Raw genomic sequence first — 11,106 nt, 5'->3', positions numbered from 1 at the left:
TTCATCTAAAAAAGACCACGTGGAAAAAAAATATACTATTTAAGAAGCATTATCCTTATTTGTTGAAGGTAATTTCACAAGAAGTCAGTGGAATTTATTTCAAGGCGAACGTAAAACTATCTATCCTTGCTACTCTTTGCTGCAAAAGGCAAAAAAAAGTGTTTACCCGGAGGAAGATAAAATAACGGTTACAGAGACTAGCTTTAATGTAGAACTTCAAGCTTTGCTGGATCATAAGGCTTTGCACCTCATCCAATATTTAAAAGAAGTCATAGATACATTAACTGACGCCGAGAAGCAGAGCCTTCTTTTGATATCAAAATGGGGGTGCGATGGATCACACCAAACTCCATTTAAGCAAAAATTTGAAAATCTTTCTGGTGACGATTCAAGTATATTTGTGAGCTCGGTTGTTTCAGTGAGGTTGATTGTTACCTTTAATGGTGAAACAACAAAAACCATTTGGCAAAACCCTACGCCTTCTTCGGTGAGATTCTGCAGGCCTATTAGAGCTCAATTTACTCACGATACAAAAGATGTAACAAAACAAGAAATAGAATACATCGAAAATCAAGCCAGAGATCTGGAAGATACAAGAGACAGTGAAACATCACGCACATCATTCATAAAATATTACTGACAATGGTAGACGGGAAAGTTTGTAACGCTGCAACGGATACAACCTCTACTATGCGATGTTATGTATGCGGCCAGACTTTAAAAGATTTTAATAAATTAAAAAAAGGTGTCATAAATCAAGAGGCTTTAAAGTTTGGCCTCTCAGTACTCCACGCCCGAATACGATTTTTTGAGTTGTTGTTGCACTTAGCATATAAAGAACCCATAGAGAATTGGCAAGCCCGTATAGCAGAAGACAAAAAGATTATTAAGGAAACAAAAGAGACAATACAAAAATGTTTTAAAGATGAAATGGGTCTACTGGTTGATGTTCCTAAACCTGGTTTTGGAAACAGTAATGACGGGAATACATCTAGGAGATTTTTCGAAAATGCAGAATGCTCTTTTCGCATCACCGGCATCAACATCGAAGTAATCAAAAGATTTAAAGTTATTATTGAAATAATATCAAGTGGTCATGAGATTGATCCTCAAAAATTCGATGATTATGCCCAAGACACGGCAAAATTGTATGCGGAAATGTACGGTTGGTATCCAATGTCGCCAACTGTCCACAAAATCCTGATACACGGAGCGCATGTGCTGCAAGAGGCAATTCTTCCAATTGGACAATTATCCGAGGAGGCTGCTGAGGCTCGAAATAAACATATCAGAAAATATCGGGTAGATTTTGCCCGAAAGTTTTCGAGGATCGAGTGTAACAGAGATGTTTTGAACAGACTGCTTTTAACATCCGATCCACTTATCAGCTGCAATCGTCCAAAGAATAAGAAGAAACTCGTGCCATTTTCCGAGAAAACAAACTCAATTTTAACTGCAGCAACTCCTAATCTCAATAGGTTAGACGAGAATACTGTCGAAGAAGAGGATTCTGATGTAATCAGCGAAGTAGATTATCCTGAAACCGATTAATTTTTTTTTAATTATATTATTTTATTTTCAATTATTTTTTTTTCTATTCTAATCATGTATTTTTATTAATAAATGCTATATATTGATTGTCTGAGTCAAATTGGAGTTTCATATTCTAATTTAGTATGTTTATGGCACTTTATAGATTCTCGGTTATTGACGTTTTGTGGGCGTGGCAGTAGTCCGATTACGCCCATCTACAAACTTATACTTTTTTTATTACCAAGAAACGCGTATACCAAGTTTCATCAAGATATTTCTATTTTATACTCAAGTTACTGCTTGAATACGGACGGACGGACAGACAAACAGTCACCCGTATTACAACTCCACTTATAATCATTTATATACACATAACCCTATATCTATCTCGATTAGTTTTCGGTGAAACCTACAACCATTAGGTGAACAAACCTATTATATTTTATAGGAACATGACGCGAGAGTATAAAAAAACGTCGACAAATTTTAAATTCTAAAATTGTTTTTTTTTTGTGAAAAGTTTGATAAAAATACAATTTCTACTTTTTTGTTTTTATCTTCGACTAATACCTGGTTTATGGTCTTAATTAAACCACGTATATTTATTTTTACTTCGGATTCGGATGATCCTGTAAAAAGGACGCACTTCTTTCCGAGCGACTGTCGGGCATAACTGCTCTAATGTCTGTGTAAAACAGTATCTTTAAAATAACAAAAAGTTTGAATCAAATATTCAACTTAAAAAACATGAAAGTAGACCGTTTTTTCTCGAGGAAATCCATGTAACCCTATAAGAGGTTGAAAGTCAAAAACCGCTTTTCTGGAATAGGCATTTTCTTCAATAAATAAATAAAAACAAGGCACATTTACGGCATTTAATGTACTGCAATAATCGGTGACTCATTTTGAAAATTTCGGATTAATTTTATCCCATAACCCAACTACAGCACGACTCCCGAAGGAAGGTAATGGCGGCTAGGCAGATTTTTGTGCGTAAAATTACCTCAAATCCAAAAATCAAAAATAAACAATAGAAAAATGCAATCAAATCGAAGGCTTAGTATAAATCTTGATTTTTGACAAAATGGGGCTTCCTAAAAAAACGGTTTTGTATTTTTTGGTTTTTTGTGGAAAAATTTTACATTTCAAGTGGCTAAAATTCGAAATTGTTATCCAGCAACTATTATTTAGATCATTAAATGACAATGTCTAAGAAGTTCATGCGAAATTTTCAAGACGATCAACCGTTTCGGAAAAAATTTCCACCCAGACCCAATATTAGTTGTAAATAATAATAAAGCTAAATGGTTCGTATTATATAAATATATGGGTATATTGCCGAATATTGAGAATATCGGCATCCCGAGTATGCGGTTTTTGGTAGTAGTTCTTTTCAATTCCGAAAAATTGGTACCCCCAGGTGATTTAATCCGGATTATTCGCGATTACTATCGTATAAGATGTAGGTCGATGTATTTTTGACAGCAAAGAAATTGTATATTTTTGTCAAAAACTGTCCTGACACTAGAGCAGATATATGTACCAGATATACTTGATATATATAATCAAGCAGGCTATCCATTTTCGATCGATAGAGAAAAATATAAAATTTTTACCATTGATATCATCACTTATAAATATCAATCCAACAAATATTATATTTCTCTCCGTGTACGAGCTTTTTTGAGATTTACGACTATTTATATTCAGCTTAAGGCGCATATCATGCAACGCGCGTTATCGAGGTACGAATACAAGCTCGAATAGAACAAGCAATAACTACGAATGTATGCAACACCTTTACTTGTTGATATGTGTTGTTATATTTATACATACATATATATGTACATACACTTATGCATATGTGAAAACACAGGTTCTCGTACACCCGGATCTTTTAGGGAGCGTGAAGAAGAGTTGCCGCTGCATTTAAGCGCTAACCTCGACTTACACGCTTCGCATATTAATTGAACGAAATTGTAAATAATATAACAAACGCATTATCATTATCATTATTATTGGTTACACACACACACCTATACATTTGAGTATAAATATATGCATTTGTTTGTAGTCGTGTGTGTGTTGAAAAAAATTACAAGAAGCTACCGAAGCAGGAAAGAATCATAGAAATGAAATGTGGCTGAAATAAATAAAAATGCATAAATAACTGAGTAAATTTGTTGACATGTTGGGAAGATTAAAATCGCTGAAAATTTTACGGTTAGCATTTAAAATACATAATTCCGAACGAAATGTGAGTTACGGTTTTTTATTTGCGTTTTTTCTGCCTCTTTTTTTTACTGTATTTTATTAAAAAATGCGGAAGCCGCAGGAATTTAAATTTTTTGGAAAGAATTCAACACACAGCACAAGTTAAATATGCCATTAAGGAAACGAAAAGAGAACTCATGTTGTAATGCCTGCGCATAGTAATGCGTCAAACTGGTATATACCTATGTACCTGTAAAGCTAGTGGCGAAGCGAAATGAAGCTTAAGATTTTTACTATAATTTATATAGTAAAGTTGCCGTTAAGCCCCATAAGAAATTACCGTTAAGAAAAACTTAAAACTTTTCTTGGAAGCATAGCAACGAGTTAGACAAAAATCATGTTAGTCATTGATCACTTTGGTGGAAGGTATAGCCGAGAGTTTGGATCGATGGGCATCGTGAAACGAATGATTAATATACGTTCACTTCTAGATGTCTTCTAAAGTTATTGCTAAGATATGCTAAAAGATTGGCGAAACTTAGCTACTTATCTAAAAATAAGTATTTGATGGGCAATCGTAAAGCTAAGTTCGCAGTCCGGTAAACTCAACTGGCTTTCTCTGCCGCTAAAACAACAAAACAAGGGGATGGAAGACACTCAAGTTTTAAAATCATATTAACTAAGTCGATCCTATGGTTGAAGCCATTAAAGCACAGTCGATTTACAGCCTCCTTCAGAGAAGTGAACACCCACTCGGAAAGGAGAGCAGCGATGATAGCCTTGAACTCATTAACAGCGCGGTCAGGGCTGATCAAGGAGTGCCTAACCTCGCTAACAATAGCATCGATTATCTTTGTGATAAGACTGGTATGGATGGCAGGTCACAGCGGAATCATAGAAAATTGTAAAGCTGATGAGCTTGCAAGAAAAGGCATCCTAGAACCGCTATTTGTGAAATGGGAGCGGGTCGGTGCTTCCGAATCCTTTTGTGTTCTACTACTAGTTAGGTGGGCTTCACGGTGGGAATTCTACCAGACGCCATCTGCAGAAGCTGTATGATAGAAGATGAGTTGGAAACAACTCAACACTTCCTTCTTAACTGTCTCGCGTTTGGGAGGTCAATACTTAAACACTTGCAGCGCATACCTTCACTTTAGTGTTGAATTGTTTAGTCGAAGAGACCGAAACCCATGTCGTCGTCTTCCTCGGACTCCCACCGAACTAAATGGAAATTAATTTTATTGGCTACTAAGCGGCTTGCTAATTTATATGTCCGAACACAGTACACAGCTTCACAAAGGACTGCATATATCAGTCCATGTGCGATCTTTGTTCAACCATCAAGCCTAACCTAACCTAAGTCGATCCTATCACTGTTTCCTTTTCATATGATTTTCATATTTCTTCATTATTATGTAATGCGTATGTCGAAATTTTTAAAAACTCTAAAAGAATCAGGGTCATATGGAAATTCAATTGGCAATTAAAATATATTATGTCATTATGAAGGTGATGACAAAATGTAATGATCGGCGGCGGAAATAGTATTAATTCTGCACACTTAATATTACTAGAAAATCTTACTCTGTATCGGAGATCCAAACTCAGTACAAAAGCCTAATATTGTACGACTTTTGGAAATTTAATAAAAGTTTTTTATTAAGAGGAATTGGGGATAAAGAGCCGACTCACATTCTTGAGCTTAAGTAAGTACAAAAATATATTAGGAATAGTCTGAATCACATCTGGAGATCTGGACGCCAGTCAATGCCGTCAGATATCCAACACACTATATGAGCGTATTACTTGCAATTCTCACAACAGCCGGTTCTACGCACCGGAGTTGACCCGGATTTTATTCAGCGAAGGTATTATTTCGGTGATCTAATGCAGTTTAGACCGGCAAGCGCGTTCCTTGCGACGTTGTTAGTCAGTCAGCGTTGTTCTTTGTAATGAACTTTATATGGATCCTTTTAATGCGCCGCATAGACCCGGGAATTGTTATCTTATCACGATGCCGGCGGTAGCCTAGCTATTGGCGGGGTCTCCCATGTCGGTAAAGTCAAGAGTGAGTACCGAAGCGAAAACAATCCACATAACACAATCCTTTACGTGGGAGATCGTAGCGTCTGTTCTGTGCTAGTGACGGCTGCAGTGGGGGTCTGTCTTGGAGCGAGCGGCTTTCGTTATACATAAACATGTATACTTTAATGGCAGGTTCGTAGGAAAAGGAAACATACCTACCAACGAGCTGGGAAACCTAGGCTTATCACCCATTTTTCTGAAAATACTGGATTACTGAAACCAATTTTTGTCCCTACGCTCTTACCGAAGTTAAAGGAAATACTATGTAGGCCGAGCCCGACGATAATGCGGCTTTTGTAGAGTTTGGCCAATATTTTCTAGCTCTTTCGAACAGCTTGGACGTTAAAGAAATGTTGTAATTAAAATTATAAAACACAAAGCTTTCAAAAATCGTCAAACCAACCAAAATGCTATCAGAATTGTGTATTTGCCCATTTCCTCATAAATATATAGCATGCCCTGTATACATATGTGAATATTTTATTAATTTATTTATAAAAAAATTTGAATTTAATTAAAAATGTATTTTAATCCGCATTTCATAAAATATATTACTTCATGCATGCTTCATCGGTCCCCAAACAGAAAATACAAAATAACCGCAAGAATATTTTCAAAGAAAAAATATCTAAAAACCCACATACATATATGTATACTTGTACATATTCGTATACAAATGTATGTGTGTCCTCATCCACATCAGAATCACGCATACAAAATATACCGATTTTCTTGATGATGATGACTCATCTGACCTCTTCCTAATTCCGAAAAGCACACTTCGCGCCCGTAGCATTCATATGTACATATGTATATACACTTCTGAATGTATATGTATTTGTACAATATTCAAGAAAGTTTAAGTATTTGTTTGTGTTTGTGTGAAATCACTTGTCGACGAGCCCAAAAATGCCAACAGCGAGCGCGATCTTCATCGAACAGGTGATCGCTACGCACAGGCTGCGTTGTGTTATTTGTAGTAGCTGTTGTTCTTGGTGTTGTGGTTATTGTTGTTGTTGTTGCTGCTGTTACTGCTGCTCTTACAAATGTTTCGGTTATTATTAATGCTGTTTTTGCTGTTGTTGCACGGAATTTATTGCCTTTCGTATGTTCCTACGGACACGCACACATACTGACACACACAAGTAAATATGTATGTACCTTCTAGCATGTGTGCCTTTGTAGACGGCTTGCGACTCCTTCTCCTTCTCAGATTGATTTGGCATTTGACCAAAAAATTTTTGTCTGGAAACATTTCCGCATCTTGAGCAACATAAACGTGTGAGCGCACATACATATACATTCATACATACATAAATACATACTTACTATATGTATATATCATATAAATACACAGAAGTCAGCACTCTACATTCGCTTAAGTTACTGCGAGTGATTTTATTTTTAACAAATGCGGGGGGTGAGCTGCTGCTGTTGGGCTCACCGGATCGATGTAACCGAAGTTGGCCGCGTTCATATGCGCGACAAGTGCATTTTCATATCTCATATCTGCGTTGGCTGTGCGCGTCTGTTGAAGGGCCGCAAATTAAAATACCACAAACAAAAAGAACAAGGAAAAAAACAAACACAAGAAGGAATGGCCACACGTTCAAGCGGCGCATACCGGGGACATACGAGGAGCTGTGACTGAATGTTCGCATTGTCTTGTTGTTGGTTTTGTGTAGACTTCTTATAATTGCAGTTGCCGCAAAGTGATTTTCTAGACATTTTATATATTTTTGAGAAAATATCTGGCTACCGGATTATGATTGAATATTACGGTGGAAGTACGCCTGTAATTTATAGTTCGCGCTCCTTAAGTGATCGTGTGTTGTTATACAGTTATTTGGTATCGCGAAAGTAATAATTTAAAGTAGTTGAAATTGGCTAGCTTTTCAGCCGTAAAAGACCAAAGCTTGAGAAAAGCATTGAATGCGTACTTGTGTGGCTATTAGACAATCTTATAATATTCTTTCGAATATTTGAGATTTTATGAAAAATCTTTTCGACTTATATGAGCGTTAGAATAAGTTTTTCGAGAGATGTTTTGATTTTGGATCGAAATTCTATTGAAGTCCATGCGTTGCAAAATAGCAGCTTATAATCCTAGTCATTTTTCCGGACGGTAAGCACGATTCGTATTGGTCGCTATACCACACTAGTTTCGATTCAGCCATAAATCACACTATGCTATCCGGTATCACTCGCTCCGTTGTCAGTTTCTCTAGATCGGCTCTCTTCTTTTCATACCGCCGGCAGAAGATCTGGATCTACTTTACATCATCGAGGCAGAAGATCTGGATATTAGTAGTTACGAGTTTTAGGTCAATCTTTAAGGGAATATTGACATTTTTAGGAACTAGACCAATCCAATACCAGTCCTTAAGAGAATATTGAAATTTTTAGAAATTAGAGATGAGTAAAACTCTTCATTCTTTTCATCTTAGCGGAACTTCTTACTTTTCGGCAGATAGAACTTCAGATGCATTGAGAGATTGATGATCGCTGTTTTGTAAAATACTGGATAGAAATAGAATAGATGAAATGAGACCTCTTTGAAAAATCGAATAGTTTCGAAACACTTAGAAATCAGTGGAATAGACAACATGAAGTCATAGTTTTATCCCCTGAGTAGAAAATGATATGACTTAATGGCATCTTTTACACTAGATTTCTTTTCATACGTTTTATTATGATTCAAATATGATTATAAATTTTAAATATTATATTACTGGTCACTTAAGTATTGTTCAGGTTATGAACCCCACTCCGACGGGATGCCCAGAACTTCTTAGTACATCAAAACGATCGTCGCGCCTAGAGCCAGCCACAAATTTATTGAACCGGCTATTATCCATTCCAGGCAATACGCTGGATTCGTAGAAGCTGTGGCAACCAAGATGCTTCAGCGGTAGTCTGGCGAAAGCTGTACATAGACAAGTTGCGTTTTCTAAAATCTTTAACCTCACTGCGTGAGTCCAAAAAGACAGTCTCCTTATAGAGCACCTATTATTCAGGCCATGAGAACCTAGCTAAGAGTAAGTAGTTCCATGGATCTTTTATGTTCCACTCTGGGCCAGAAGCTCAGAAGTAAAAAAGAGAAGAAGCAGCTCATTGTCAGCGAGCTCAAGTTATTTATAGCAGCTCTGTTATGGGAATGGATCGCATTTTTTTGAAGTCCATATGTTGCTACCATATTATTTGCCATTTTTGCTTGAAAAGCACTACAGTGGTCTGGAAATTTGAAACAAAAGTTGATTGAAGAATAAGACTCTCTCTCCTATCTTGCCCTTAAGCTTTGATCCATCTGTGAAAAAGCTCACTGCTTCTGCAGCGACTCCGCCGCACTCCCACCAACTCGGAGGAAGGTACGCGGAGAAGATGCCACTAAAAGCATGCTAAGCGGCGTTATGGAAATTCAGGAATTTTTTAATAATTAAAATAATTGCTAATATAGGGTGAGCCATATAAAATTTTAAATTTCGAAGATAGGGCGTAAAAGATTGAGTGTAGCGTTTGCTGTATGGCACGTAGCGCCGTCCTGCTGGAACCAAATGTTGTCCAAGTCTTCCTCTTCAATTTGCTTGAAGAAAAATTCGATTAACATTGCGCGATATCGCTCACCATTGATGGTTACGGTTCCTTCTTCATTTTCGAAGAAAAATGGGCTGCTGATTCCACCAGACCAAAATCCGCACCATACAGTGATTCGTGCTGGGTGCATTGGCTTCTCGACGATTACGTGCGGGTTTTCAGTGCCCTAAATGCGCCAATTTTGCTTGTTAACCATCGAGGTGAAAATGAGCCTCGTCCGAAAAGATAATTTTTCGGTAAAATTGACCATCCTCGGTCAAACGATCTTCTGCCCAGTCTGCGAACTGTAGAATAGTGAATAGCGACCCATTTCGTAAGTTTTAGACTTTTTACTGAATATCTGTCACTTTCCGAATGGTATTTGACGTTTCAAATGTCGAAATATAGATAATTCAAATTTAAAACGTTAGATGGCACACCCCATACCTTCTAAATTGAAGATTATATGAAAACTTCAATAATAGTATATAAAAGTATGGATCTTTGAAAGAAAGTCAAAAATAATGCCATTACATTAAAAATTTATTTTTAAAAAGGCAGATTTTGGAAGCTGAAGCCAGTTTTACTTAAGTCATGAACCTTGATTTTAATGTTAAACTGACTGTAAAAAAATATACTATATAAATCATCGAGATGATCGTCGCTTTACATTAAATTTTAAATTTCAGATCTCTTTATATTATGATTAATTTTTTGAGGATTTTGAGATAGATCGTTCTTTAATCAAAATTGGATAAAAAACTTTGGATTGGAAAACTTTTATTATATTTTAATTTATTGAAATCGGTTGTTTTGAAACAACTTTTGAGTTTAAAACCAAAAACAGGTGTTCATTTAACATATTGTTATACTTTAATTTTAATATTATCTTATACTCAGCAGTTGACATGCTCATATTTAGTAGCTTCATAAGCTTTACCACAAACAAGAGTTATAGTGAGAGATTAGACTGATCTTTTGGCAGTATTTAAAGGTATTTTCCATGGGCAATTGGACTTCCCGACCTACTAGAGTTCAGTTACGTTCCAACTTTCGCGGCTCCTTTACACTTTACTTATTGTCTTGACTCTTAAACGCAATTTACTTATGCTTGAGCTTACGCCCATGCACTCCACATGTTTAAACCTATTAAATCTGTTGCACTTCCCCATAAACTGCACGCCATACTAAGTAGGCAGACAATTTTTAACTTGTGGCAAGAATATTTGAATACAAAAACATCACACGAAAGGCTGTTTGGCAAAGTAATAGTGTGTAATTTGAACGATGGCAACCGTCAGCCGTGAGGCCAAACATTCTTCGCTGCCATCAGATAGCATATCGAGTTGAGTGTCGTTGCGCATCCATAAGAGCGGCTACTGTCGAGCCATTGCAGCCACATGTGTATGTCTCCACACTTGCTTCTGTGCGTTTGTTATTGCGTATGCATGTTGTTGATGATGTGTGTGATTGGAATATGTATAGTGTCTTGGCACTTGGGCCACTACTAAATCGGACGCTTCACTCATCCGACTCGCACGCTCCCGCCCGTGCGCCGAATAACAGTCTTCCTCCTGTCACACATTGCTACACATACATACATATAAGACGTTTAGGTATATGTGTGTATGTGTGCGCTCGTCTGTCCAGTCATGCCACCGTTACTATGCTTGATTGGCTCAATTGATGCTATTTGAACTC

The sequence above is a fragment of the Bactrocera dorsalis genome, chromosome 1 (genome assembly GCF_023373825.1).
Source record: "Bactrocera dorsalis isolate Fly_Bdor chromosome 1, ASM2337382v1, whole genome shotgun sequence".
NCBI lineage: Eukaryota > Metazoa > Arthropoda > Insecta > Diptera > Tephritidae > Bactrocera > Bactrocera dorsalis.
Note: the sequence above shows the minus strand (reverse complement) of the source record.